Source organism: Lissotriton helveticus, chromosome 2_1, assembly GCF_964261635.1.
Source record: "Lissotriton helveticus chromosome 2_1, aLisHel1.1, whole genome shotgun sequence".
NCBI lineage: Eukaryota > Metazoa > Chordata > Amphibia > Caudata > Salamandridae > Lissotriton > Lissotriton helveticus.
In genome coordinates, this window is record NC_136059.1 from 2,019,409,733 (window position 1) to 2,019,437,391 (window position 27,659).

General features: G+C 47.3%; 1 protein-coding gene across 3 annotated transcripts in view; it reads left to right on the plus strand.

Moving 5' to 3' along the window:
• The window catches only part of GLRB (glycine receptor beta), a 268,016-nt gene that overhangs the window by 16,859 nt on the left and 223,498 nt on the right, over nt 1-27,659 (plus strand). The window contains exon 1 of one of the 3 annotated variants that reach the window (XM_078676983.1): nt 7,900-7,991. The exons of the other annotated variants lie outside the window; for them this stretch is intronic. The gene's annotated coding sequence lies outside the window, so the exon portion shown is untranslated. Of the gene's footprint in view, nt 1-7,899; nt 7,992-27,659 lie in introns of those variants that run through there. 3 annotated transcript variants of the gene reach the window in all.

The window sequence follows — 27,659 nt, forward strand, 5'->3', positions numbered from 1 at the left end:
AGATTTTCACACTATCCACTCAGCTTTGCTACTTCTGGATGGGACTACTAAAGTTGGAAATTCAGTCTTTCAAAAGAATTATTACAATAAACAGGATTTGATGAAGTCGTATTTTACGTAACTTTAAAGTAAATGCCGACTTTAGAAAATTGCTACTCTGTTGCCTAAGTTTTTAGGTGACTGTTTACGGTTGCTGACCATGAGACAGCCTTCTGCACTCCTGAGGGGAGGCGTGAACAAGACTCCAGAAAGAATGCAAAGGGTGTGCAAGTGGAAGAGCTATTACGTCTTCATGGTGGGAAGGGATAATGGGGTGCCAGCCCAAAAGGCAACCTTCGAAAGGGAAGCTACCTTTGAAGGGCAAATAGTGGACATGCAGAAGCGGGGCTGCTCTTATGTTCTGGTGTAGAGGTTGGCGTCGGGGGCAGAGAGGGAGAAAAAGTTGCCAAACTAGTTTTCCTGTGTCCGTGTAGCTCTTAGGTGGCCACACCTATTGGGTACACTACTGAGCGCCTCACATAAAAAGGGGTCCTGCTATCTTGGGAGTTAGCTGCCCCGGAACGTAATATTCTGCTATCTGCCAAACGTAACAGGAAATTATCAGCCTGGAGGGTACCTGGTAACCCATTGACTAGTAGCCACTGCATCCCCTATGGCATGTTCTGGGCATAAAAGTTGCGCCCAGACCTCCGATCACATCTGCACTGGAGAGAGGATTAATGGAGGACTGCCCTGCTGTTGATTTTTATCCTTTGGGAGCGTTTGTGAAAGGAGGAGAACCATTGAAGGACCACCTCGTCTGCACCTACTCTGTCTTTGAGAGCCTTGAGGAGAAGATTGTGATCCACCGTGTCAAAGGCTGCCGACAGGTCTAGGAGGATGTTTGCAATAAGAACATTGTAGGCTTGACAAGGTCAGCCACACTGGCTTAGCCAATGCTTGTTTAAATAACTATTTTAGGAGGTTATTTGTGTCTGTGACCAATATGTCACAACTTTGTTGGCTGATGTTGACAGGCCTACTTATCTGGACCTTGTTAGTGAATTTTAAGATTGGCATGTGTGACTGTGAGAACTACTGGCTAACTATTTCTCATGTTTTGTTTTTGTAGAGTTGCTATACTGTTTTTTTTTTTGTAAAATTTTTATTTTATTTTGAGTTACATAGAAAAATAAACAAAGGGCTGCGGGGGGACCGCACAGTACCCAAAAGCAAGGTAAGAGCCTTGTACGCACATCAGCAGTGACCCAAGCCATAGCAAACGCATATCCAGACCAGGCTCAAGACAACAGAGCAATTAGGACCACCGTACACAGTGCGCTATCAGCTTATCATTAGGCCGGGCCAGCTAAGACGACCTGTGCCGGACCCCAGACCTCCAGGTTCCATACAAGCAATGCAGATAGTCAAGTCGTGGATCCTCCACAGCCCAAAAAAACCCAAACAACCAACATCCCCTTCCCACCCCCTCCCTCCCCCCCGGTGGTGACGCCATTCACTCAACACTCAAACAGATCCACATCACACTTGAAAGAGGTGCATCGACCTCACCGAGGCCGGACATACGGCCGAGGGCAACCCCTTAGAAAGAAACGTAACCAGAGGACCCCACTGATACCGGAAATTCTTATACTGGCCCAAGAAGATGTCCGCCACTCTCTCCAAACTGAGCAACCTCCACAACCGCGCATGCCACAGTGAGACCGCCGGGGCCTCCTTCTTCTTCCAGGCCGCTGCTAGTGTGAGCTTCGCTGCGCCGAGGCACAGCCACAAAATCTTTTTATCTGCCCTGGTCTGATAGACTAGGCCAGGATCACGCAGTCCTAGCAGGACGCAAGCCATAGAGTCATCAATGGGATAAGTCAAAATGTCCTTCATATGGGAAAGGATTTCCTCCCAATACGGACGGATCACCGGGCAGTCCCACCAGATATGGCGGAAATCCCCCAGAAGTCCGCAACCCCTCCAGCACTTATCCGAGGTCCCCGGGAAAATGCGGTGAAGCCTAGTCGGGCACATATACCATTGCATGACCGTTTTGAGGTGGGCTTCCCTCAAGTGCAAGGAATGGTTAAAGGACGTCAAATCGCGCCACAGCGCCGACCATTCCGCGTCCGAGACCTCTCGCCCCAGCATTTCCTCCCATTGCCCCATGTAACGAGGTCGAGGAGATATCGTCGATTGAAGCAACAGCTGGTAAATGAAGGAGATGGCCCCTTTCATGGCAGACGTCCGCAAAATAAAGGCTTCAAACGGCGTCGGCGGTCTCGTAGCCGCCTCCACCACCCCAGGTGACGTAGCCCAGTGAAGCAGCTGAACATGCCGGAATTGCTCAGTCTGGGGGACCCCATAATCTCTCATACAATTAGCGAAAGTGAGGGTGTCCAGGCCATGGAACAAATGGGTCAACGCCCGACACCCCCCCTCCCTCCACACCGCAAACGGTCCTTCATGTAGCGCCGGCGGGAAAGCCGGGTTGTAATGCAAGGGCGTAAACGGCGAAGGGAATGTGGTCCAACGGTCATCTCCCGCCAGTGAGTCCCACACCTTCAACACCGTGCTGGTGGGGGTGCTGATATATGCATTGAGGGGGCGGTCCTTCTTTGGTTTCCAGGCCAAGTCCCAAATTGACCTACCGGCAACGCATCGGTCCATATGGAGCCAGTGTTTCTCGGAGGTCTGTTGCGACCACTCTACCAAAACTCTCAGTTGCGCCGCTTTGTAATATAACTGCAGGTCTGGGAGCCCAACCCCACCCTCTGATCTCGGTCGACGGAGAACTGCATATGACACCCGTGCCTGACCCCCCTGCCACACGAAACGCAGTAAGGAAGTCTTGAGGTGCCGAAAGAAATCGCTGCCCATGGGGATAGGCAAGGCTTGGAATAAATATAAGAATTTAGGGAGGAGGACCATCTTCACGGCATGGATCCTGCCCAGCCACGACAGAAATTTCGGCTTCCACCTGTCCAATTCGGCCCGAGATTTCGCCAGCAAGGATGGGAAATTGGCCTGGAACAGCCCGCCCACCGTCGGTGTCAGATGGACCCCCAGGTAGACAATCGAACCTGCGGCCCAGGCTAACGGAGTCAGCGGCCGCACCCGGTCCCTCTCAACCTGCGACAGGGTAAGGTTCAGGATGTGCGACTTGCTATAGTTGACCTTAAAGCCCGCCACTTCCTCAAATTCCAGCAATGCCTCCCTGACGTAAGGAAGCGAGCTCTCCGGATCCGCAATAGAGAACAAGACATCGTCCGCGAAGAGCGAAATCTTATGCTGCTCCCCCGCGAATGGTAAACCTCGGATCCCCTCATGCTCCCGCACCGCCACCGCCAGCGGCTCGATGCTCAGCGCGAATAGCAGGGGGGACAGAGGGCAACCCTGTCTAGTGCCGCGAGTGTGAGCAAAGAATGCTGACATATGACCATTCACCGCAACCCGGGACCGGGGGCAGCAGTAATTAGCCCTCACCATAGCGATGAAGGTCTCCGAAAAACCAAAGGCAGTCATAGTATTGAAGAGGAACCCCCAATCCACCCTATCGAAGGCCTTCTCGGCGTCCAGGCCTACTAGGACCGCCGGTATACGAAAGCGTTCCGCTTTTTCTATCAGATGCACCACCCGACGTGTGTTATCATGCGTCTGGCGCCCCTTGATAAAGCCAGACTGGTCTGGGTGGATCAGCGCCGGCATAAGGTCTTGTAGCCTACCTGCCAGTATCGCCGAATACAGTTTAGCGTCCAGATTAAGAAGCGCTATCGGGCGAAAGGAGGCACACTGTGTCGGATCCTTCCCCGGCTTTGGCAAGACCGTAATCATCGCCTCCGCCAGGGAGCCAGTGGAGGAACCAGAAGCGGCCATGTCATTAAAAAGAGCGACCAAGAAGTCACAGAGCTCGGAGGCGTAAGATTTATAAAACACAGCAGTGTACCCGTCCGGGCCAGGCGCCTTGTGAAGCTTCAAGTTCTTAATAGCCGCTAGCACCTCCTCCCTGGTAATCGGTGCCCCTAAGAGCTCATTCCATTCCTTAGACACCTGCGGAAGGGTTAGGCGCCCCAGGTAATCTTCTTGGGCAGCCGTTCCTATTTGCTCCCCCTTGTATAGGTCCGAGTAAAAGCGACCAAAGATGGCCGCCTTCGTCTCGTCCCGATGCTGCAGTAGTCCAGCAGAGTCGCGGATCCCTCCAATGTACTCACGCTCTCGCCTGTCACGAAGCTGTCGGGCCAAGTGCCTCCCCACCTTGTTGCCACAAGAGTAGGACTGACGGCCCAACCTCAGAAGGGTGAACTCCGCCCTGTTACTGTAATGGGCCCTCAGTTTCCCCCGTACCGCCGTGAGAGGCCGGAGGGTCACCCTCGAGGGGTTGAGTTTATGTGCCTGCTCGAGAGTAGCCAGTTCAGCCTCCAGGGCCTCCCTCTCCTTGCGTCGCATCCTATTGAGCTGAGCGTTAAGGCCCAAGCAAGTGCCCCTGATGGACGCCTTAAAGGCATCCCACGTGTTGGGCACCGAGGTATCAGACGGTGGATTGAGAGCAAAGAACTCCCTAATGGCCACCCGCAGCGCCTTGTTAGAAGTTTCGTCCCGAAGCACCGAAGCCGGGAAGTACCACTTCCGTTGCCCGGAGCCTGTCGGCGACCAGCGCAGTGTAAGCACCAGCATGCTGTGGTCCGAGACCGAGAGGGGCAGTATGGTGGAGTCAAGGACATCTCCTCTAAGAGCCTGGCTAAGGAATATATGGTCCAGTCGTGAATACGTGCGGTGCACATGAGAAAAAAACGTGTAATCCCTGGACGTTGGATGTAGAGACCGCCACCCATCAACTAACCCCATGCCCTCAACCGTTTGCCGTGACACCTCTGAGAACACACCAGTATCCGCCCTGCGAGAGCCAGAACAGTCCAGCTCTCCGTCCCACACCAAATTACAGTCCCCCATGATGAACAACTGCCCTTCAACAAAATCACCCACTTTACGCAACAAATCTTGCAAAAACTTATTCTGGCCAGTATTAGGAGCATACAGCACAATAAAGGTACAGAGCCGCCCCTGAACCAGCCCCCTCACCATCAACCAGCGGCCCTCCCTGTCTGTGCGAATCGCCTCAGGCTGGAAACGCAGCGAAGCACGGAAGAGAAGGGCCACCCCCTTGTGCTTTGTGGACGCAGAGGCTCTGTATATCAGAGGGTATGCCTTATGCTTAAGACGCAGCTCATCTGCGCGTGTAAGGTGAGTTTCCTGCAGACCCACTATATCTAACTGGTGGTCCGTTATATATTTCCACACCCTTTGCCGTTTCTGTGGAGAGTTCAGTCCCTTAACGTTCCAGGTTCCTATGCTAACAGGCATCGGGAGACAAAAAAACAGAATCCTGTATAACTCGGGGGCAGGCCCTCCACCCCTGCCGTAAGATGCCCTGGTTACAACCCATGGTAAGAACAGGGTCCCGCCAACCCTCCGCCCCACTGTCCCAACCTCGAGTCCCAGGCCCACCCGCCTCGCATCCCCCATACCAACAGCACCTCCCATTCTCCCTCTCAGCACCACACAACACCATCCACAGCACGACTGCGTCACCACCAACCCCCCCCCCCAACCCCAACACCCCAAACAACCCCCCAAAGACCCTCCCCCCCCCGGAAACCCCCTCACAAACCATCAGAAGTCCAAAGGGGCCCTCCTTGGGAGGGCTAGGAGACATCGGCCGATGTCCCCCACGAATCTCGTACCTGGGTGTCTTCTCACAAAGTACACACGAACCCACGGTACCTGCAGGGGTGCGCCCCTCCGGCGCCAGCCAGAATCCTCGTCAGAAATCATGCCGCCCCGGAACCAAGTTGAGAGGCTGACAGCGTGACAGTGGCAACCGAGGCCACCGCGTCGACCCGTTCTTGCATGCTGGTGGGCCTGTCAGGCACCCTCCTCCCCCCCTCCCCGCCCACCCTGTGCCAGGAGGGGGACCTTCGCCGGCCCCTAGCAGAGGGACTCCTATCGCCAGGTGAAGCATCCGGGCCGTCGATCCCCAGTAGATCCATGGCCACTTGAAGGGACCTGATCTGTTCAAGCCTGTTGTTCCAACGAAATATGATGCGGAACGGGTGGCCCCAGGAGTAAGCAATGTTGCGGTCCCGCAGGAAGGCAGTCACTGGTCTAAACTCACGCCGTTTCTGTAGAGTAGAAGCCGCCAAATCCTGGTACAGCTGCGGGTGGTGCCCACGAAACTGGATAGACGTAGCCTCCCGGGCCTTCTTCAGAATGCGCTCTTTCAACTGAAAATCGTGGACGCAAACAAGGATGTCAGGCGGAGGGCCCCCCCCGCGCCTAGGAAGACCAACCCTATGGGCCCTGTCCATCTTAACATCCGTTAGTTCTTCGTCACCCAAGATCTGCCGGAACAGCTCCAGTACATAGCCTCTCAGATCGCCGGACTCCCCGTCCCAAGGCACCGACTTAATACGGATGTTGTTCCGTCTGGAGCGATTCTCCAGGTCCTCCGCGTGGGACTGCAGGTCCAGATTCTGTTCCCTAAGACGCAGCACATCCTGTTGCAGCTGATGTACATCATTAGCCAAGGGAAGATCATGGTCCTCGAGGGTGGCTACCCTCTCGCCAACTCCATCCAGGTCTCTCCTCACCTCCCTAAGGTCCGACGCGAGCTGGGACCGCAGCTCTGAGATGTCATCTTTAATGGAAGCAAATAGCTCCGTCATGAACGCTTTTGTGACCGGCGCCTCACCGTCTCCCGACGCGGAGGAGGAGCTCCCCCCAGGCGATGGCGGAAGATGGGAGCCCCTGGACAGGCCATCCTTGTTAGTCTTCCCCCTCCTCTGGGTGTTCGCCATATCAAGACCGGCCGTGTGCGTCTCCCCAGTCCGACCACCAATCGCCGGTGACCACAACCCACAGCGTCAATCGCCGGCCACGAGATGGGGCGACCGAGGCGGGGCCCCCTTGGGACCTTCTTCGATGTGTCAGGGCCGCTATCGCAGGTCCACTCCTCTGCACGGCCAGCCCTCCAGATCTTGCGGCAGCCCCCACCAGGCCACAGGTCAGTTGTGCGCGTGCCCCCAAAGACCAGGGAATGTCTCACACGCTCGGGCCACTGCTCCGCGAGGTAATGGCGCCCGGGGCGCTGCACGGTCAGGCCCTCCAGGTCAAGCTTCACTCAAGTTGTAGGACGCAGCAGAGGCTCCAGATGCCTCGCCTCCCCCTCCACTACAGACCGCCGCCGTCCCTGTCGCCTTGTAAGCGGAAGCTACTTGCGGCCGCAATCCTCAATCGTCCCACTCAAGGGGGCCGCCTAGCCCGCACCAGGCCGTCTTCACTTCCGGCCAGAGCTCAATGTCGTCCCCTCGTAAGGCCGGCCCAGCAGTCCGGCTCAATCGGCGCCCTTCACGGGCCAGATCGCGGCCCCGAGCCCCCCGGCCGCCTCCAGGCGCTCACCTCCCTCCGGTCTGCAGGGACTCTGCTCCGCCGGTCCGCAGTCAGCCTCCGGCTCCGCCGCCGCTCACACAGCTCGACACACGGGAAGGGGGTAGCGGGGCAAACGCCGACCTCCGGGGATCCCGTCGGCTGCTGAAGCTCTCGAGGTGCCTCTCCAGGCCTCGGGCCGACCTGCAGTTCCTCTCTGCGACCGCTCTGCCTGCACTTCCTGTCGGCCTCCCTTCTACTGCAGCCCGGCGTCGGACAGGCCCTCCGCCGCCTCCGCTCCAAGAGCGCGCCTCTCCTCTCGGGACGCTTCGAGGGACCAGCGCCGCCACCAGCACTCAGCCACAACGCTCCGGTGCCCTTTGGCAATAGAACCACCGGTCAAAGCACGGTTCCGGGGGTGCTATTCGGTGCTTTGTTAAATTCGGCGCCGGAGGGAACGCAGAGAACGTCTCACTCCGTCGCCATCTTGGCTACTGTTTTAATAATGTCATGATGGACTTTTGTCTGAGGTGAGGATGGTTGATTGTCAAAGAATCGTCGATTTATTCACTGAATCTAGACCGGTAGGATCAGGTTTCTTCTTTTTTTTTTTTTTTTTTTTACATAAATAAAAAAAAGTCAGTGGTACAGGTTGTGATTTCTGCACGGAATTGTCTTTTTGCAGTGAATATGTCTTTCTTTTAAGTTTATGTTAAATTGAGTTTAAATGTAACTGGAAACCATGCAAAGGCTTATTCTAGTGTTCCAGAAATGAGCCCTGGGCTGGTTTACTCCATTTTTTTTTTTTAAATCGGTACATGAGTGCACTTTTATGGTTCAAAGGTTTTTATTGCTGTTTTCAATCAAAATAACAAAACATACACAAGCAAGCAACCTGGCACATTTCTGGGCTGTGCAGAGCCCTGCGTTGAGAGCATATAAGCCGGCTTCTTATGGATAAACAAAAACTCCCAACCCAGCCACCACCACACATCCTCCATTCAACCTTGCTCAGGCCTTAGAAAATTTATAGTGTAGCTGTATAACATTGCTACTCCGAGGGTGATGGCACCCCTTCCTTCGGTAAACGCAGTAGGCGCAAATATCTGGGGCACATGAGCTCATGGAATTACTGTGTCAGTAAGGTCAGGAAGGGAAGCCATAATTTACGAAAGTCCTAGCCTTTTCTGGCAAGTGTAGGAGTTATTTTTTCGAATCCTAGTACATGCCACGTGGTTAACCAGCCTGTGTGTGTGTGTGTGTGTGGGGGGGGGGGGGAGGGGTTTGGTGGGTTCCCCAATGTGCAAGGATATTTTGCATGTCAGTACCCAAAGCAATGCCTATCAAACCCCCACTCCTAGACTTCAGTGGATCAAAATATGTGCAGGAAATCTAAGTAGTCTGGTCTTGAGGTGCTTGTCAATTTCATCCAAAACCTGGGTCCAGTAATGTTGGATTTGGGGGCATTCCCACAATAGATGTACCAGTGTACCTTGCTTAGCGCATTTTCTCCAACAATCTGTGCTTGCTGATGGGTTGATCTTATGTACTCTCTCAGGTGTGTAGTACCAGCAAGTTGCTACTTTTGTAAACGTGTCTGTAAGAGCCATATTCCTGGCAGTGTGACGTGCTCTATGACGGATACCTTCCCTATCTTTATTGCTTAGGGATCTCCCATAACTTTTTTTCCCCCATCTACCTCGCCCTGCCTTGTATATGTGCTTGTTCCGAGTGTTCAGTAACTTATATTAGTCAGAGATCGGTCCTCTATCGGGAGTCTTTGATAGGAGACATCGCTCGTAGAGAGTGAGATGGGGTCGTGCAGCGTCTGTTTTGTGGCTGCACTACCCAATGTCTAAGCTGTAGGTCCCTTAAACGCTCTGCTTCTGGGATGTCATAGTCTGCTTTGATTTGTTGAAACAAGACTACACCTTCAACTTAAAAAAAAAAAAAATGACCCATAGTGCGGCACTCAGTGCTGCGCTAGGCCGCAAACGTCCCCATTCCTAGCTCAAAGTCCGGGTTATCAGATAACCGGGTCATGGGCGACGGAAATGTCGTACGGTTGTATTTAATTGTAGACTGATCCAATGTCGTAGTCTGTGTAATGTCGAATAGGTAAAGACTCCGTGGTCTGTGTACCTTCTTTATCCATGACGTACCTGCTACTGCCCTGTCCTGGAATAACCAGTCCTCTGATGTATGTGTTCTAGCTCACTGATCTGTAGGGGTAGGCTCTCTCTTCTCCCTCCTAAGTTTGTCTGCAGCCGATATCGCTATAAACTTGCCTCGTACTGTAGTGTAGTTCCTATATTCCCAATAGGCTCTGCGCATTGGAATAATATCTTCAGTAGTATAGCAGTAGGACTGAGGTTAACTAGGTCTGTACTGACGATATTAGACTTAAGTTTTCTGTGCCAGCTACCTCAGAGTTCACTAGAAACTTTCTCGAATAGGCGAGGAGGAGTTTAACCTCCCTGAATAGACCAGAAGGGATTTAGTTTCTGACAACCATAAAACATGACAACTTTGCTCTCCCTGATTAAGAGTGTATCTCTAGAGTCGTGTGAAAACAAAAGACAGCTATTTCACTCAGTCAATACGTGCGTACTTAGTTTCACCAGATTGCAGAGAAAAAGAAGAGACAAGCGTTTTCAATAAAAGGTGTTATTTATTGAGCAGTCTCTTTTCTCATACAAGAGAAATGAATCGCTACAATTGCAATACTTAGAGTTAAGTAGAATGCATATAGTAAAAGCAGGATTATGAAATAATACTGTAAAAGCATGGATATGGTTTCTTAGCCATATGATACTTTAAAATGGATAAAATAGATACATACATATATACATTGACTAATCGTACTCAACTGGTGCTTCTAACTACGCCTACCCCGGTGTACCTGACCTAAGCCTAATACGTGGGAGGGAGTAAGTAAGTAGCAGTTTAAGTTAAGTTTGTTTTGCCAAGAATCTGACTCAAGAATTCTCTGTAAGGGTTTAGACAGCTCAGTACATGGGTATTAGAAGGCAGGAGGGCTGGTATCTCTTTCTCAGGACTCTGTATCCCAGTCACCCGCAAAGGCAAGCTGGAAACGCTGGAAGCTGGATTCCTCGGCAAGAGAGAAGACAGCGTCTCTCTCAGCGCGTCAAAAGGGAGGGGCAGCGTCCGTGGGCTCTCGCATCAGCAGGGCTCTCTGGCAAGTAGTCGCTGCTCCAGGTTCACCACCACCGTGTGTTTGCTTAAGGCAGCGTTGGTATATTTATACCTGAAAGGTGCCGGGTTTGACGTAAGGATGGACATAAGACGTCAATAAAGATGTCACTAAGAACTGGTCGTTCTTACAGTGCTCTACAGGAGTTCTCGGACGAAATCAAAACAATAGCAGGCGGGGATTTCCCAGGTTGCTGGAGGCTTGGATTTGTTTAAGAACTCGGTGTGCTTTCTAGGGGGCTGGAGGAAAAGTGCTTGCTTAATGTGACAGCATGCGCTATGACTAATTTATGAAACGGTTTTCTATGCCGTTGTAGGGATATTATTGATTTATAACCGGACAAGGGCAAAGAATAGGAATATCGATACAGGTACCTAGATAAACACACTACACCCACTCCACGAATTCATGTCCATAATTACTAATCTAAGCAATAGTAAACATATCTAATAGTGCATGTATATACCGATCCACCCCAAAATACATTTCTTGCGTTTGAAATGGTATATGCGAAATACACGAAAATGAGTATAGGTACAATATTTCAAGCAGAGTAATCCTTCATTGAATAGAATGTATATATCAGCTGAATGATTTAGCGAAATTACACATGAAATGGCTCTTAATACAGAAAAAAGTTCGAGACCACTTCATCACATATAAATACAGTTATTTGTAAATATGCTAGAGGCTGAGGTAATGTATTGTCTCTAGAGTTCCTAAAAATAGAAGCTCTGTTCTCTAAGATTAGTTCTACTTTAAGCAGAGAATGAGTGCCAAAAAAAGTAAATATTTTGGAATTGGGGAAAAAATAATTTCGTTTTCAGGGGAAGAAGAAAAAAAACCGTTCCAAATAGTCCCAGTAGCTTTTGTTTTTCAAAGCTGAAGGCCAAATTCAGAGTTCAGGGAACGCTGTGTGCTCGTTTGCTTAAAGTTATTCTTTTTGTTCAGGGAAAACATCATTTCAGACAGACTTAAAAAAAAAAAACAGTTTATTGCCTCAGGTGAAAGTTCGACCAAGTTGGAGAATGCCGCTACCATGCAGTCATGCGCATGATCGCTTTCATCGTTGTTTTGATCAGCATTGCTTACAGAAGGTCGTACCTGGTTGATGCTGCTCTCATCTTGTACTTCACTACCCTTCAATCGTAGTGGTGAAGTTTCCACGAATGCCGTCATCAGGATAGGTAACCGCGGGGGACAACACGATGCATGAGCCTTTACTGGACATAGCAAAGTATCTGTATCCAATGGTACTTCTGATTGTAGTGAAAGACAGGTGTCCAACACGCATTCTTCGCCGCACAGCATACATCTTAACACAGGTAAGATACAATTCTGCCAGGTGGCTCTGAATGAAAGAAACCAGGTCATATTCAGATCTCGTAGCCGGGCTAATCCAAGGACTTTAGTTATGCGGTCCCGATAGCGTATAGCTAGGATTGTTTCTTCCATTGTTGCTGGAGTCTTGTCTTTGACATGGCTTGCCATAACGAAGCAGGAGTATCAAAAATAAAATGCCTGCCACGAGTCCCAACAGGAGTGGAAGTCCGCCAAAGACAGAATGGACAAAATTAGGAAAAATTCCCAGGACTGCTTTGAATGGTGTCAACAGTCCCGAAAAAACTGTCTTAAATACACTAGGGATACCATTCGTATCTGAAATGTTTAAGATTTGGTTTAGCATTTCTGCGAAATTTAGGGGGCAATTTGTTGATAATAATGCATGTATCTCTGTCGTTGTCCTTGCAACTTGGAGATCATACGTTTCTTTCGATGACGTCAAGGGCACAGGCGTCTGTAGAAGAACAGACTTCATTCTGCTTAAAGTATCAATTCAAATAGAAGAGATTTTCAAACTGGGCCAAATATTTCCCTCCCCGTCTGGAGTGTCGTTTGGATATAATACTTGCATACAGCAAGTGACCATGGAACTCACGCTTACCAGATAAGCTTTTCCTGGCACCAAGCCACAACATCTGTGGTCCACAATTAGAATGTAGCTCCCGTTAGAAAGCCGTCTAAAGAATGGCTCTATTCGAGTTGCAGGTGTACCAAGCTGGTTGACATGAAAGGTTATTTGAAGTCCCCTCACAGGCCCCATGTAAATTTATACCCTGACACAGAAGTATACCACTTAGTGATTTTTCACAATTACTACCACTAAGAAATACACTCTGTCCTTTTTCACTATAACATGTGTGTGTATAAGGTAATTTCCATGTTGACTTAATGTATCCTTTACCCAACCTTTCATACTGGCCTGCCTGTATATACTTTTGGCAGTATCGAAATTGGAAAGTTATCGGAATAGTTATGATTCCGTGTATTATCCATTCAATGACAGGTCGTTCTGACATTGTCAATGGTAATCTCTCGAGTTTTTCAATGCTCAGAATTGTATATTCTGCTCCCTTATGTGCCAAGCTGATTTGTGTATCAGTAAAGTTATAGATAGAGAATAATGACGTTGTGTTGATTAAACGCCAAGGCACGTAGCCTGAACGCAGATTTTGTAACGTCCAGCCAAGCTGTACAATAGAACGCAATTGAGACTGACCGTGTTGCAACATCAGTAAGTCCTGCTCTATTATATCGATTGCAGATGATACAATACTGTCCAGTGAATATATTCTGGAAGACAGTCATTAACCCATTGTCCACAACAGAAAGTGATTTTTCCAAATTAATACAGTCAATTTCCCGTATTTTCTCTGCTGTCTCAATTTGAGTTTCTTTCCAAGCTTCGTTGTAAGCTGCATATATAGAGGCCGCTATGAAACGTTTTTGACGCTGTTTGCGTGGTCCCATAATGAAATCACGCAAGTCAGCACCCTCTTTAAGTAAAGTCAAGTGTTGCTTAATTTCTGCCAGTGTGGATGTCTATAGCCATTCGAGGCAGAGTTTTCCTACACTGTATGTTGTTACAATCCCTGGATGTTGTCTCTGGGAGTATCTAGGGTCTGGCCTGGTCAATTTGAACCTCTGTATTTTGTTCAGGAATCTATCTTGACAGTTATTTGTGTCTGTGGGCCAGATCAACCATTTCTTCCAATCAAGATGTGTTCTGTTTTGGTTTGAAATATGGTATACGTCTATCTCAACATCTGTAGTGCTATTACTGTCAGGTGTTGGCTTTGGAATAGACTGTTTGTTTAAGTCTTTTATTTTGGCTAAGCCAAGACAGGTTGTCTGTTGAACTGTGTCATTCAAAAATATATTTTGTTCTGGGATCATGCAGGCTCTAAATAATGATTCTATACCTTGGACCTGCCAATCTTTGGTACCCCAGGTGGTTTTCGTTTCAATATTATTGTTCCAGAAATCGAAACCAAATGTATTCATTTTTTCAAATAATGTTTCTGAATAGATTAATTTTGTTTGTCAGCATGGTATTCATTCCTGTCTTATTTAACAGCTTGAAATAAAATGTTTCTGCATCACTTGTGTTAAACCCTGAGAAGTATGGGAATTTATCATAAAATGTTTTTGAACTGCCTTTTGGTGGAGTTGCACAATGTTCCCATTGATTATAATTAAAAACATTTCTAGGTTGAGCAGATTTATGCAAATAATGGTTAGCATAGTGGTTGTAACAGTACGTTTGGTCATAATTAGATGAACCCTGTAAATCATGTTCTGTAAATTTTGCTGACATAACTAAGTCTGATATCATATCATTAATACTTTCAAAGTCCCAATCATCAGAGAATGTGCTCGGTTTTACAAAGTCACTTAATGAAACCTTAAATTGATGAGGATATTTCAAGAGCTCGACCGGGCCATATATGTCATAATCTGTTTTGTCCCATGCTACCCCACCGGGTATAGGATTGGCTGTGAAGTTTACTGAAGAAAGTTCTCTTTTCTGGATGTGTGAAGACTTGTGTGGCTTTAGGACCAAGTTGATATTCTGACTTGCTGTGTCCATTGTAACATACTTTCCCTCAATGAAATGTCCCAAGCATAGTACCATGATGAGCCAAAGTATGAGGACAAATACACCTTGCGCCACCCAAAATTCAATCCATGGAGAACTCCGATAGGTTGCTTTGAGTTGATGAAAGAGTTCTTTTGCTTTGTCTTTAAAAGTCTTTGATGTTGTCGGCTGTTCCTCAGGTTCGCTCGGATCCTCAGAAAAGTAATCGAAGTTGATGAAGTAGCCTGATGCATTTCTGTCAATTGTTTCAATTGCTTCTGGATTTCTTTTTGCTTTTGGAATTTTCTTAGTTTCATTAGCATAGTCTGTGGCTACATCATTGTAGACTGGTGTTTCTTGATGAATTCATTGCAATTTGAGTTTCAAGAGGCTCAAGTTACATGGCTTTGTTGCATAGTCCTTGTTGATTCACTGTAGGTTTATCAAATGTGATTAGTCTCTCAGTTTGAACCTCTTGATTTGTAGAAAACTTTGGTGTTCTGCTACTTCTTGGGAGTCCACTTGGCCTACTACTTATTATTGGCCACATGATTGTGGTTTAACCAGGTCGATGGATACAACTCGGTTCTCCTTTTTACCAGCAAGGGGCGGTAGTACAACTGATCTTGTTCCGTTGATAGCTAAGACAGGTACTGCTTTTCTGTACGAAGGCCCAAATTCCTTCTTCACCGCGATTTTCTCTCTGACCAGATCCCCAATCTTTGGAATCCAGACAGGCCTTGCTGGGACAGGTGGTTTCTCTTCAGTGGCTGTTGTTTCAACTTTATGTTGCTCAGGTTTTTTCTTTTTTCATTTAAGTCCTGTAAAATAGCCAAACGATCTTTGATATCAAAGCATTTTCCTTCCACCACTGAAGTTTGACTATCGAGGTCCTGGATTCGCCTTCTAGTCCCGAACAGTAGTTCATACGGACTGAGACCTTTTAGAGAATTTCTTGGCAGATTATTAAGACTACGTTGGACACTTATTAAATGTTTGACCCACCCAGCCCCTGAACCTAATACCTTTGCCGTTATAGATTGCTCTATGCCTCGGTTTTTTCTTTCCACCATCCCATTTCCCTCAGGAAGGAAGTGATAAGAGTCCCGCAATGCAATGCCCATGCAGGCCATTGCCTCCCCACAAGCTCGAGAGCTTAAAAGCAGGACACTGGTCAGAATGTAGCATGCCAATAGCGTATATGCCGCTATAGACTCGCGAATCTTTTTATAACAGTTCTGGCGTCAGCCGAGAGCTGGGGTCTACATTTTAAGTGAATCTAGTCTCTATATGTTAATATGACGCATTATTCCTACTGGGTTTTGCATGTAGATAGCCTTATCCTATCTTAAGCGGAATGCCATGGCAATACACCGTCTCGTTCGCCACTGCGATCTCTGTTGCAGTCTGGGCAGTTTATTGCAAATTTGGTATGTTGCAGGCTCATTCCTGGCCACCAGTATATTGATTGTAATTCTTCCAGAGATTCCTTAATCTTAAGGTGTCTAAGACCCTCACCCATGTGTGCGTATGCTATTAACAAGACTCTCCTGTTCGTGTTTGGAATCACTCTGTCCCCCACTCCAGGGATTTGAGCAAAAGGAACGGAGTTTGCATCGATTATGTATGTATAATTGAGTGGATATTTGACGGGTAGCGCTGCACCGTCGCCTTTTGATGACGTTTTTACTGCCAGCATTGTTTCCCCGTCTATGTATTTTCCTGAACGCTTTTTTCTAGCTACGGATGCCGATTTAGTTGCTTCCGCTGTGGCTGCCTCAGCCGATGAGTTCCCTGAAACGTGAACGCCATCACGTTCATGACTCAGTGAGTGAATCACGTGAGTCTTTGGTAGTTCTTTCTGTAAAATAACTACTTGTTCCCAAAGCGACTTTTGCTTGATTGTGGCACCTTTTGTCATCTTTGTAACCGTTTTCAACCCATTTCTGCAAGTCGTTATTGTATCATTTGACGCAGTAATGCGAATCGCACCCTATTAGTGTCGGGAATTCGCGATCGGCAATATCAAGCGCCATTTTTAACGCTATTATTTCAGTTTGTTGTTCTGAATTGTTTTCTACCGAGTGTGATTTTGTTACCAGAGGTCTCAATTTACCTCCGCGCCATTCGTTTTTTACAATCTCGCATGTGGCGTTATAGGCTTGTTTTCCCCAAACTGAGGGTTGTGCATGTCCGTCTGTATATATTACACAGGCGTACTGTTGTATGGGCAGAATGTCGATTGACAGAGGATATTCTCTTTCATATTCTAGATTTTTTAGTTTTTTCATGTTCGGGCCAAAATAGTATTTTACTTTGTCTGTAGCAAGAGAATTTTCCCATTGTATCCATTTTGGATTTAATGCCACGGTAGTTAAATTACATGGGCTTGTTAATGCCTCAAAAGCTGATTCTGCTGTGAACACAGTAATCCGTCTGCCTTGGGCCTGGGCTCTTTCTTTTGCTATAGCTGTTTGAACCGCATGTACAATGTTTTCCTTAATACTGAATGTTTTTTCAGCTTCTGTGTACAAATGTGATTTGTATGCTATTGGTACCGCTTCTCCCTCATTAGAGGTTAGGTATGTGAATCCGCATCTTTCTGGGATGACTCGAATCACAAGGTTGCGCGGGTTAGCAATTTTGTTTTAGCTAACATGTCTGTTTGCAATGATCTCAAAATTTCTGTGTGTTTTTGAGTCCAATTGATTGTTTTAAAATCTGGTCTTATTAGTTCATAGAGAGGTTTGACCCTCTCTGCATAATTTAGAATGTAAGTTCTTCCGAAATTCAGGAAACCTAGAATTGATTGTAAGTTTTTCAGCGTTCTTGGTGCTTGGATTACAGCACATTTCTCTAAGAAATTGTCTGCCAGGCTTTTGCCTCCACTTGATAATTCATATCCTAAAAACAGGACAGTTAGATGGGCAATTAGTGACTTCTTAAAGTTGAATTTGTAACCCTCTGCTGCGAACCCAAGTATTATGGTGTACACTCTTTTCAAGTGAGTATCCAAGTCATCATCTGTTAGATAGATGTCATCGACATACGATAATGCCTCATCCTCATACATTTGTAGTAACTCTGTTACTCTTGCTGAGAATAATCCTGGGCTGTTCTTGAACCCCATTGGAAGTCGACAGAATTTTATCTGCGAGCCCATTATTGAGAAAGCGGTCAAGTATCTGCTTTCAGGTGCTATGTTTTGACAAAAGAATCCATTAGAGATGTCTAATGTTGTTTTGTATTTTTTGCGCACTGTTATTCATTAGTGCTGCACTGTGTGAATTTTGTACCGCAAAATTTTGCAACATGAGTTTAGATGTCTGTAGTCCAAAACTAGACGATATGAATCGTCTTTCTTGGAGACAGGAAACAAAGGATTGTTCATTTGTGAGGTGCAAGTTTCAATCACCCCTTGGTATTCAAGTTGATCTAAGATCTCCCTGACCTGTTTTTTAGCTTCTTGCTTAATTGGGTACTGCTTCTGTGCAGTTGGTTGAGATTTTAACTGGATTTTGTGTGTGAGGAGGAGAGTCCTCATCCCATCCAACATGGTTTTTATATAATGCAGGAGCCTGGGCTATTGCCCACTTTCTTGCAAGTGTATATTTTTTATGAATTGGAATGTGATTTGAGAAGGCAGGCATAATCATTTCTTCGCCATGAGGGCACTCCCTGACAAACTCCGGTGGCCAGTCTTTTTCAGTTAGAAGGATGTCATAGCCTTTGGAGAGGTTATCCCAAAATAGACCCCTTATTTTCCTAGTCTTATCTCCCTCTATACGTAATGTTATTTCGTATATTTTATGAGGTTTGCTAACTCTGGTATCTGCAGTTTCCACCTGAATGTATTCATTCGTGTCCACTGTCTCCAGATGATTCATCAGGATCTTGCGAGCTATGCTCCCTTCTGCTGCGCTGTCTAGCATTGTCTGAGCCCACTCTCCGTTTTTCAGCTGTGTCCTCAGTATCCTCGGCATGTTTGATTACTTTAATGCTGGCTACCTTCTTCTTTGGAAATTGTAACTTTTTACTTTGATGAGCAGGTTCCTTGTCTTTGGACTTGACGTGCTCTTCCATGTGTTCTGACCGTCCTCTTCTTTCCGATTTCTGCGAGGAAGTCTGAAAAGATCGAGAGGGACGTGTATCAATATCTTGATCTATCAGGTTTCTTCAAGTTATCCCTATTTCTAAGGTTGTATCTTTTCTCAGAGGGCTCCCTCTGGGGAGACTTGTGTCCTTGGTCCGGAGATCTTTCTCTCCGCCGAGGAGACCTTCCTCTGGACTGGAATCTTTTTTCTTTGGGAGTGGATAGTTTATTTCCATCCCAGCTCTTTTTTGGAGCGTTTAGATTATTTTTAATAAATATCTTTTCAGGATTTTCAGTTAGTTGGGGTTTTACTGGTTTCCCACCCAAACTATCTCTTCCTAGTTCTTCATAGGATTTTTCTATGATTCTGGCAAGTTCAAATGGTGGTTCTGCTATATCTGTTTCTTTCAACTTCTGGCGGATCGCCACAGATGCCGCTTCCCCTTTTATGTTGGCTAGTAATATAGCCAAGACCTGCTTGAAGTCTTTCAGTAATTTTATACCCAGAGTTAAAGCAGGTTCTGGACCGTATTCATTTTGAATCTGTCTTAGCACATCTGGTATTACCGCTATGGACGGAACACCATGTGTTTTTGTGTAAATGGAAGCAAAGACTGTGCCCCAAGTGTCGCAGTCCTCCACATGTGGTGCGATCCCCATTGGAAGACAGTCAGAATTCTGTGTTTCTCAGTAGGGGTAGTATCCGGGAAATACTGCCTCTATCTGAGTGATTTTTTTGTGCTAACCAGAATGGAATTTGTTCCCGTTTTATGGGTACTTTACCTAGACATGACTGTATGTTCGGTGGTGTGATTTTATTTGTGTTCCCCTGATGAGGGGTCAGCTGTGGAATGTTAATAGCTGGTTGGACTGTTGAAGTCTGCATTACATATTGGACTAATTGTCTATGTATTTTGATTAGTACTTTTAGTTGGACTGCAAGTTCTGGTATAGACATTTTTTCAATGTCTGGATGTGGTGTGTAGCCGGCTAGAACCGGCCATGTTGCTCCTGGTCTACCTAGTGGACCGAGCCTGGTGATGTGATCATTATGTTTTAGGGCACCTTTAAACCAGAGCAGGTGCTCTTTGTATTTTAATGGAATTTCCACCTCCTCGAAAGGAGTGCACACTTCCGGAGGTTCCTCTATTTTATAATAGTGGAATTCTTTTGTGACAGCGTTTGCTGCTGGAAAGTTTATCCATGAATAGAATACCTCTGTCTGCCGATATTCGTGTGCCTCAATTACGAATATGACTGTACCACCTCTTGGTGTTAGTCCATTTTCTATAAGTTTAAGTGTTATAGTTTTCCTTATGTTGACCGGGATGAGTATTGCGTCCGGGTCAGTCTGCAGGAGACTTGTGTCATCCGCTAGGAGTTGAGCTGCTATTCTAGCTGTCTCCCTTTCTTCTTCGTCTGACATTTTACTGACAGGAAGGTTTATTGTTGCAGATCAGGTTTCCAAGGAAGCAAAGATTAGGTGCACAATATTTTGGAACACTGTATCCTTCAACGTTGAATAAACCAAAAACTATACATAGGAATCTCTTCCTACTAAGTTCCGGCGGATTTTAACCTTTGACCCACTCCAGACGTCTTTGGAGTATTTACGGGAGAAAGGGTCTGTGTGATAAAGCACGACTGAGTTACTCTAATGCCTTGCGTTAGATTTATCGCCTTACCAAACCGTTGGGCGCCATGTAGTGTAGTTCCTATATTCCCAATAGGCTCTGCGCATTGGAATAATATCTTCAGTAGTATAGCCGTAGGACTGAGGTTAACTAGGTCTGTACTGACGATATTAGACTTAAGTTTTCTGTGCCAGCTACCTCAGAGTTCACTAGAAACTTTCTCGAATAGGCGAGGAAGAGTTTAACCTCCCTGGATAGACAAGAAGGGATTTAGTTTCTGACAAACATAAAACATGACAACTTTGCTCTCCCTGATTAAGAGTGTATCTCTAGAGTCGTGTGAAAACAAAAGACAGCTATTTCACTCAGTCAATACGTGCGTACTTAGTTTCACCAGATTGCAGAGAAAAAGAAGAGATGGGCGTTTTCAATAAAAGGTGTTATTTATTGAGCGGTCTCTTTTCTCATACAAGAGAAATGAATCGCTACAATTGCAATACTTAGAGTTAAGTAGAATGCATATAGTAAAAGCAGGATTATGAAATAATACTGTAAAAGCATGGATATGGTTTCTTAGCCATATGATACTTTAAAATGGATAAAATAGATACATACATATATACATTGACTAATCGTACTCAACTGGTGCTTCTAACTACGCCTACCCCGGTGTACCTGACCTAAGCCTAATACGTGGGAGGGAGTAAGTAAGTAGCAGTTTAAGTTAAGTTTGTTTTGCCAAGAATCTGACTCAAGAATTCTCTGTAAGGGTTTAGACAGCTCAGTACATGGGTATTAGAAGGCAGGAGGGCTGGTATCTCTTTCTCAGGACTCTGTATCCCAGTCACCCGCAAAGGCAAGCTGGAAACGCTGGAAGCTGGATTCCTCGGCAAGAGAGAAGACAGCGTCTCTCTCAGCGCGTCAAAAGGGAGGGGCAGCGTCCGTGGGCTCTCGCATCAGCAGGGCTCTCTGGCAAGTAGTCGCCGCTCCAGGTTCACCACCACCGTGTGTTTGCTTAAGGCAGCGTTGGTATATTTATACCTGAAAGGTGCCGGGTTTGACGTAAGGATGGACATAAGACGTCAATAAAGATGTCACTAAGAACTGGTCGTTCTTACAGTGCTCTACAGGAGTTCTCGGACGAAATCAAAACAATAGCAGGCGGGGATTTCCCAGGTTGCTGGAGGCTTGGATTTGTTTAAGAACTCGGTGTGCTTTCTAGGGGGCTGGAGGAATAGTGCTTGCTTAATGTGACCGCATGCGCTATGACTAATATATGAAACGGTTTTCTATGCCGTTGTAGGGATATTATTGATTTATAACCGGACAAGGGCAAAGAATAGGAATATCGATACAGGTACCTAGATAAACACACTACAGTACCACCACTTTAAGCACCCCCCATAGGATGGATATGCTGGTCTCCGGGTTATCTTTGTGCGCAAAGTAGTCCTCCATTGTATGTTTTATTCGTTCCACTACCTCTTTACGCAGGAGTAGAGTGTCTCTTACTTGGAAGAGTCTGGGGCGGAAGGGACACCATTGTCACCACTGCCACGTGATCTGAGAGTGTAGCTGTAAGTATCTCAGTGTGGGTTGCTGCAGTGTGCATTTCTTTAGTACCCATTAGATAATCCAATCTAGCATATGTTTTGTGAGCATTAGAGTATTAGAAGTATTTCCTTGCCTGAGTGTGGGAAGCCCTCCAGAGGTCAATCAGACCTAGTTTCCTTAGTCGTGCCCACTTGTCCTTGTCGTTGTGCTGACCTGCCTGTGGTGTTATTAAATACTAAATTAAGATCTCTCCCCTAGTATTATGCTAGGTTTATCGATGATAAAGATCTCTGATAATGCGGTGTGTAAGAAACCCTCTTGATCCTTGTTCGACGTATAGATCATCCCCACTATTAGTCTCTGGCCCCAACTGTAAGGCGATATTTGATTAGTCTGCCTTTGATCTCCGCCTCCTTCTGTACCACCCTTCCCTGGAAGGCCCGAGATACTAGGATGGCCACTCCTGCTGTTTTAGTTGAGTTAGAGGAGAACAACTGGATAGGAAACGCCCTCGCCTTAAGCCTGTAACAATCCCTGGCTAAAAAGTGAGTTTCTTGTAGCAGGCAGATATCTGCTTTTGTCTTTTCTAAATATATCAGCGCGCATCGCGTAATCAGTCCCCTCACATTAAGTGAGAGAATTTTAAGATTAGAGGGTTGCATTCTTGGTGAGTAGATTTACCCTTAGCCTGTATCCTCTTTTCCCCAAAAATCCTAACTGGTCAAGTTCTCGCTGCTCCCCCGCCACCGCTAAAGAAAACTGCTAGAGGAGACCTCCGCTACGGATGCTTAATTGTCCTCCTCTTTTGCCAGCGCGGAAGGGATCGATTCCAAGGCCGCTTGCTGCCCTTTCGCAATTTCTGCTTGATCCGACTTGTTCGGACTAGGACGCCAACGCGGTTGCTGCTCCCCACGAACCGTGGATTCCTGGTCCTTGTCTCCATGCTCTCCGGGAGGATCTAGTCCCAGCAACCTGCATGCTTCCGTCAGTGAGCGCATCTGCCAGAGTCTGCCCTCCCATCGGAAGATAAGTCTAAAGTGATGACCCCAAGAATATGCAATATTCTGGGTTCACAGATAAGCAGTCACTGGGCAAAAGTCTCTTCGCTTTTGCAATGTCAATGCAGCCAGGTCTTGGAATAGTGTAGGGGTTCGGTCTTGGAATGAAATGGGATGGGATGCATTGCCCTTGCTTTGCATAATATTTCCTCTTTGGTTTTGAAATCATGCTCACAGAGTAGGATGTCCGCCGGAGGCGCCTTGTCCAAGCGGGGGACCCCCTCTCTATGAGCTCTGTCCAATTTGAGAGTACTGTTCTGGGGGTTGCCAAGTATGTGGTTAAAGCAGTCTTTTACGTACCCAAAGAGATTGTTTCCCTCTACTTTTGACACCACTCCTCGGATCCGAAAGTTGTTCCTTCGGGAACGATTCTCAAGATCCTCCAGCTATGCTTGTAGCTCGATATGTTGTTCCCGAAGACGAATGATCACTTGTCTCATGGCCTCTGACTCTCCCTCCTGGTTGCCCCCTTTGTCTTCCAATGCTGCTACTCTGTCTCCGAGGGCATCTGTGTCTCTTCTGATCTCCTTAATTTCTAATGTAAGGGCCTTCTTGGCCATTTGGAGATCCTCCTTTAGTGACAGAAAAAGGGCCTCCTCCAGAAACGCTCGGGTCACTTGCTCCTCCGTTGTGCTAAACGCCGAAGCATCTGGTGCTTCTCTGGGGGAGAGGGGGGGTCTGTTCAGCCGCAAAAGCATGTCCTTGAGGGAGTTGTCTTTCTTCACCCGACTGGTGGTCATTGTAATTCTCTTTCAACAACCCGTGATGCCCTGGGGTCTCGGTCTCTTCCGTCTGTGTTTGGTCTTTGCCACCTCAGAAGTTTTTAGTTCCTCAGCTCTGTGGAAGGCGCTGGCTCCTCTACTCCAATCTCCTCCCCTGTGGCTGTGAAATGGGAGGTGGGGAGGGATGGCCAGCAAGGCCCACGGTCTTGGGTTCCTATGCTGGGATACTATTCAAGCCGCAAGTGCCGATCGCTCTCCTCTGGTGTGTTTTCCACCACCTGTTGTGGCCCCCGGTCTCAGGAATGCGGCAGCTACAACGTCAGGGGCCTCCTGGTAGTCTCTGTTTGGGCCGACATGGACGTGTCCGTCGGTCCGGTGACTCTAGGCACACCCTCCCCTTCTGTGGCCAAGGACCTGCGTTGCACCATAAGCGACTTGTCACGTGAGCCTCGCGAGGAGCCCCCTCGGTCCCTCTGCTGTCCTTTCGGGTTAAAGTTGCGATATCTTCAGGCCTTCTCCGGGTGCTCCCCTCTGTGCGAATCTGTGCTCCTTTGGGCACCGCATGTAGTCTTTTAGCCCCCCCAGGGCCCTGTGTGGCCCTAGCCACACCAGCCCCTCTGTGCTACCAAGTTATGGCTCACCTCTGTCTCCGGTGCAGCGTTGTCCCCTCAGGCTGCAATGTTAGTCGTTCTCCGTGAGACCTAGGGCCCCCGATAGGCCCCCCAAGCCCACGTCTGGGCCCCAACATTCTGCTCTGACAGCGTTTAGTCCCCAGGCCCCTCTTGCGTTCGGGATCTCTGGGTGTGGCTCACTGGGGCCCGCCATCTGTGCCCCGCCGCTCCTTCCACAGGGCTGTCGATGCAGGGTCTCTACCACCCGTTGTGCCTCCCTGGGTGAGGCACTGCTCCTGCTGCTTCCGTGGACACTCAGCCCGCTGTCGTCACTCGTGACGTCTCTCGCTTTTATTTCAGGGCCAAATAGTACTGGGGTTTATGCCCCAGGTTCGCGTAGTTTTCCCGGCACTTCATTGGCTGCTGGACGCTGAGGTCAGTGCTTCAGATGTGGCGGTGGGTGGGAGAAACAGCGAGGAGCGTCCTACCTCTCGGCCATCTTGCCATGGCCCACATAAGTGTTCTTTTAAAGAGTAAAAACTGTAGAAGACGTTACTCCCTTCTTGAAATTAACTTTAAGAAGTGCTATGAACGTCTCGCACCAAGTCCACTTGTAGTGAGAAAAGTCTCAAATGTGAATGTGTTTGTATTTGCTATCTCTACAGAGGGAGTGATCTGAACAGTGTCTTAGAAACGAGGAACAAACTCATACAGTAATTTTAAATGTTTACTTGTTCGGCATTTATATTGTACTTTAAAAAAAAAAGTTCTAATGTCTATAGAGTATAGGCAAATACTACAGGTATATGGATTTAAAACGATTAGATAATGTTTAATCATTTAACTCGTTGGCTAACGCTGGGGAGGTAAATAAATGTCCCTCTGGTTCAGAGCACTAGAGGGATTCCTTTTATTATTTTTTAAACTCTAGCTGCTCGGGAAGAGCTTACAGAGCAGCCTGACATATATATATATTTTTTCCGTTAGTGTAATGCCGATCAGCGCACTGACGTCATTAAACTAAAGTGAAAATAAAATGATCACATGGGCCTGTATTTACGTTCACTGCATCGGTGCTCTGGGCACATCTAAGCACCCAGCAAGGATTCCTTTGGGAAATGTCCACACATTAGGTCCAAGGGATGTGGGAGTGCGGACCATTAGACAAGGGCATGTGCCGCCCGCACAGCCCCCCCCCCTGCGGATACATGATTTTTTATTTGCCCCCCACTAGTGTGACATATGTGGGTGATATCCCTAGATCTGCCGCCCCCACCTCCTCCCCAGGGGTGCAGAAAGCCCACTAGACCCCAAGGATACAGGAAAAAAAGGTAGGGTTGGGGGATTCCCCCACCCCAAAAAGGCACGAACAGTCTTTCACTCCACTGGGAAGTGGATGGGGACAATTGGCCCCAATTTGCTCCTCCCACTCCCACCCCTGGGTGCAGAAAGCCTATTACACACCATGGACTGCATTGCTTTTTGGGTGGGAATGACCCCTCTGGGCATGCACCTGTGCTCTTCCCCCCAACCCAGGGGCCAATAGACTTTCTGCCCGTCTGGAGTTGGGTGGTCATATTAATCCCCAATGTTGTCCCTCCCCAGACTAAACACCAGGGATTTCATAACCGAGCCGAAACAAAAGGAGGGATTTGTCTACCCTGCCCCAGAAGGGGCTATAGTGCGCCCCCCCGGGGGGCTGATATGTTTGTCACAATTGGCGAGAATGTCCTAAACCTACCTCCGAGGGGGTAGAAAGTCCACCGGACACCTTTCCCTTTGGGAGAAAAAGAAAGCGGTGTGTGTTGCACTATGACATTGTCACAACCTCACCCCAAAAGGAGGCACATCCATGTTTTTGTCCCCCCCCCCTACCCGGAGCAGCGGGAGGTTTGCCACTATGTTAGCGGAAAGCCCACTGTATGGCAGGAATATATATATATATATATATATATATATATATATATTTATTTTTTTCAAATAATGGGGTAGGTGTGGTCTATCCTAACATCAAACCCCACCCTCACCCCCAAAGCCTTAAGTCTTTCTTCTCTCAAGGGGACCAACATATCCCATCACAGTGGCGAGCACAAGGACATTTGATTCTTTTGGTTATTTTTACATGCCTAACTCCCAATATCATGCCACTTGCAGTGGTGAATGGCTGCACTTTTTGGGCTTGGGTAGGCTGTCACCTGGCAAAACCGACCAGACTCCGACAGTTCTGAAAACTAGACTCTCTTGAGGGGTGAGCACCGTGTGGATCCCACAACATTCTTACCCACAATGCTCTGCAAAACCTCAAACTTCAACTAAAAACACACATTTTCCTCATATTTCTGTGAGGAACTTTTCTGGAATCTGTAGAGAGCCACAGATTTATTACCACCATGAGTTCAAAATGTCCCCCAAAAAGAACGGTACCTCACTTGTGTGGGTGGGCAAAGAGCCACCGACGCAGAAAGCCCTGAAGCACTACAATGATAGATTAGCAATAGGTAGGTGCAGTATTCGAGCCCATGGTGTGTTGCCACTCATGCAAAGGTACGAACCACAGACCTTTTTGGAAACTAGACAACCAGGGGTTTCCAGGGTGGTGTTCCTTGTGTGGATCCCATGAGGTTGTCTTACCCACAATGCTCTGCAAACCTCAAACTTTCACTAAAATCAAACATTTTCCTCACATTTCTGTGATGGGAACATCCAGAACTTTCAGGAAACTACACAGTTCCTGTCACCCAGCGTTAAGCCACTTGTGCCGATAAAAATGCTACACCACTTGTGTGGCTGGGCCAAGTGCCTGTAACAGGAACCAAACTGTAGAACAACAAAGGCTGTGGATCCTACGTCTACCCAGCCCGGATCTCAACAGTGTAATCAACAGAACAAGGATGGCTGGATAGGAAAAGTCATTGTCATAAGTGATAGTGACGTAGTCAAAATGTACTACGTAACCAAGGCCTTCTGTACCAAAAACAAATTTATTTAGTTTTTTTGGTTTTTAGATTCATCAAAACATATGGACAAACTGAAGACTGTCACGACAGTGAATACATGAATACAGTATTTACATTTATACACAACTACCAATATACATTATTTACAAAGTGAGAGACACACAATTCAAATGAATACAGTTGTAAAAGACACACCAAAAGAGAAATAACATTAATCAATATCCAAACATAAATTGTATTTATATACAGTGAAAAAGTTCCTACAAACAAAAATAACCAGTCCTTAGGGGTATGAAACCAAGGGACAGGCGGGGACAGATGTAGTGGTACGCCTGCCTGACACCACTGTGGTTGCAATTTGTATTGGGTTACACCACTAGGGTTCCAGGTGGTATTGTACTTTTACTTCCTAGGTGCACCCTTTTTGAATGACCACAGGGTAGGTATGTCGACGCGTTTCGAACCAGGTTGTTGGTGGTTCTCTTCAGGA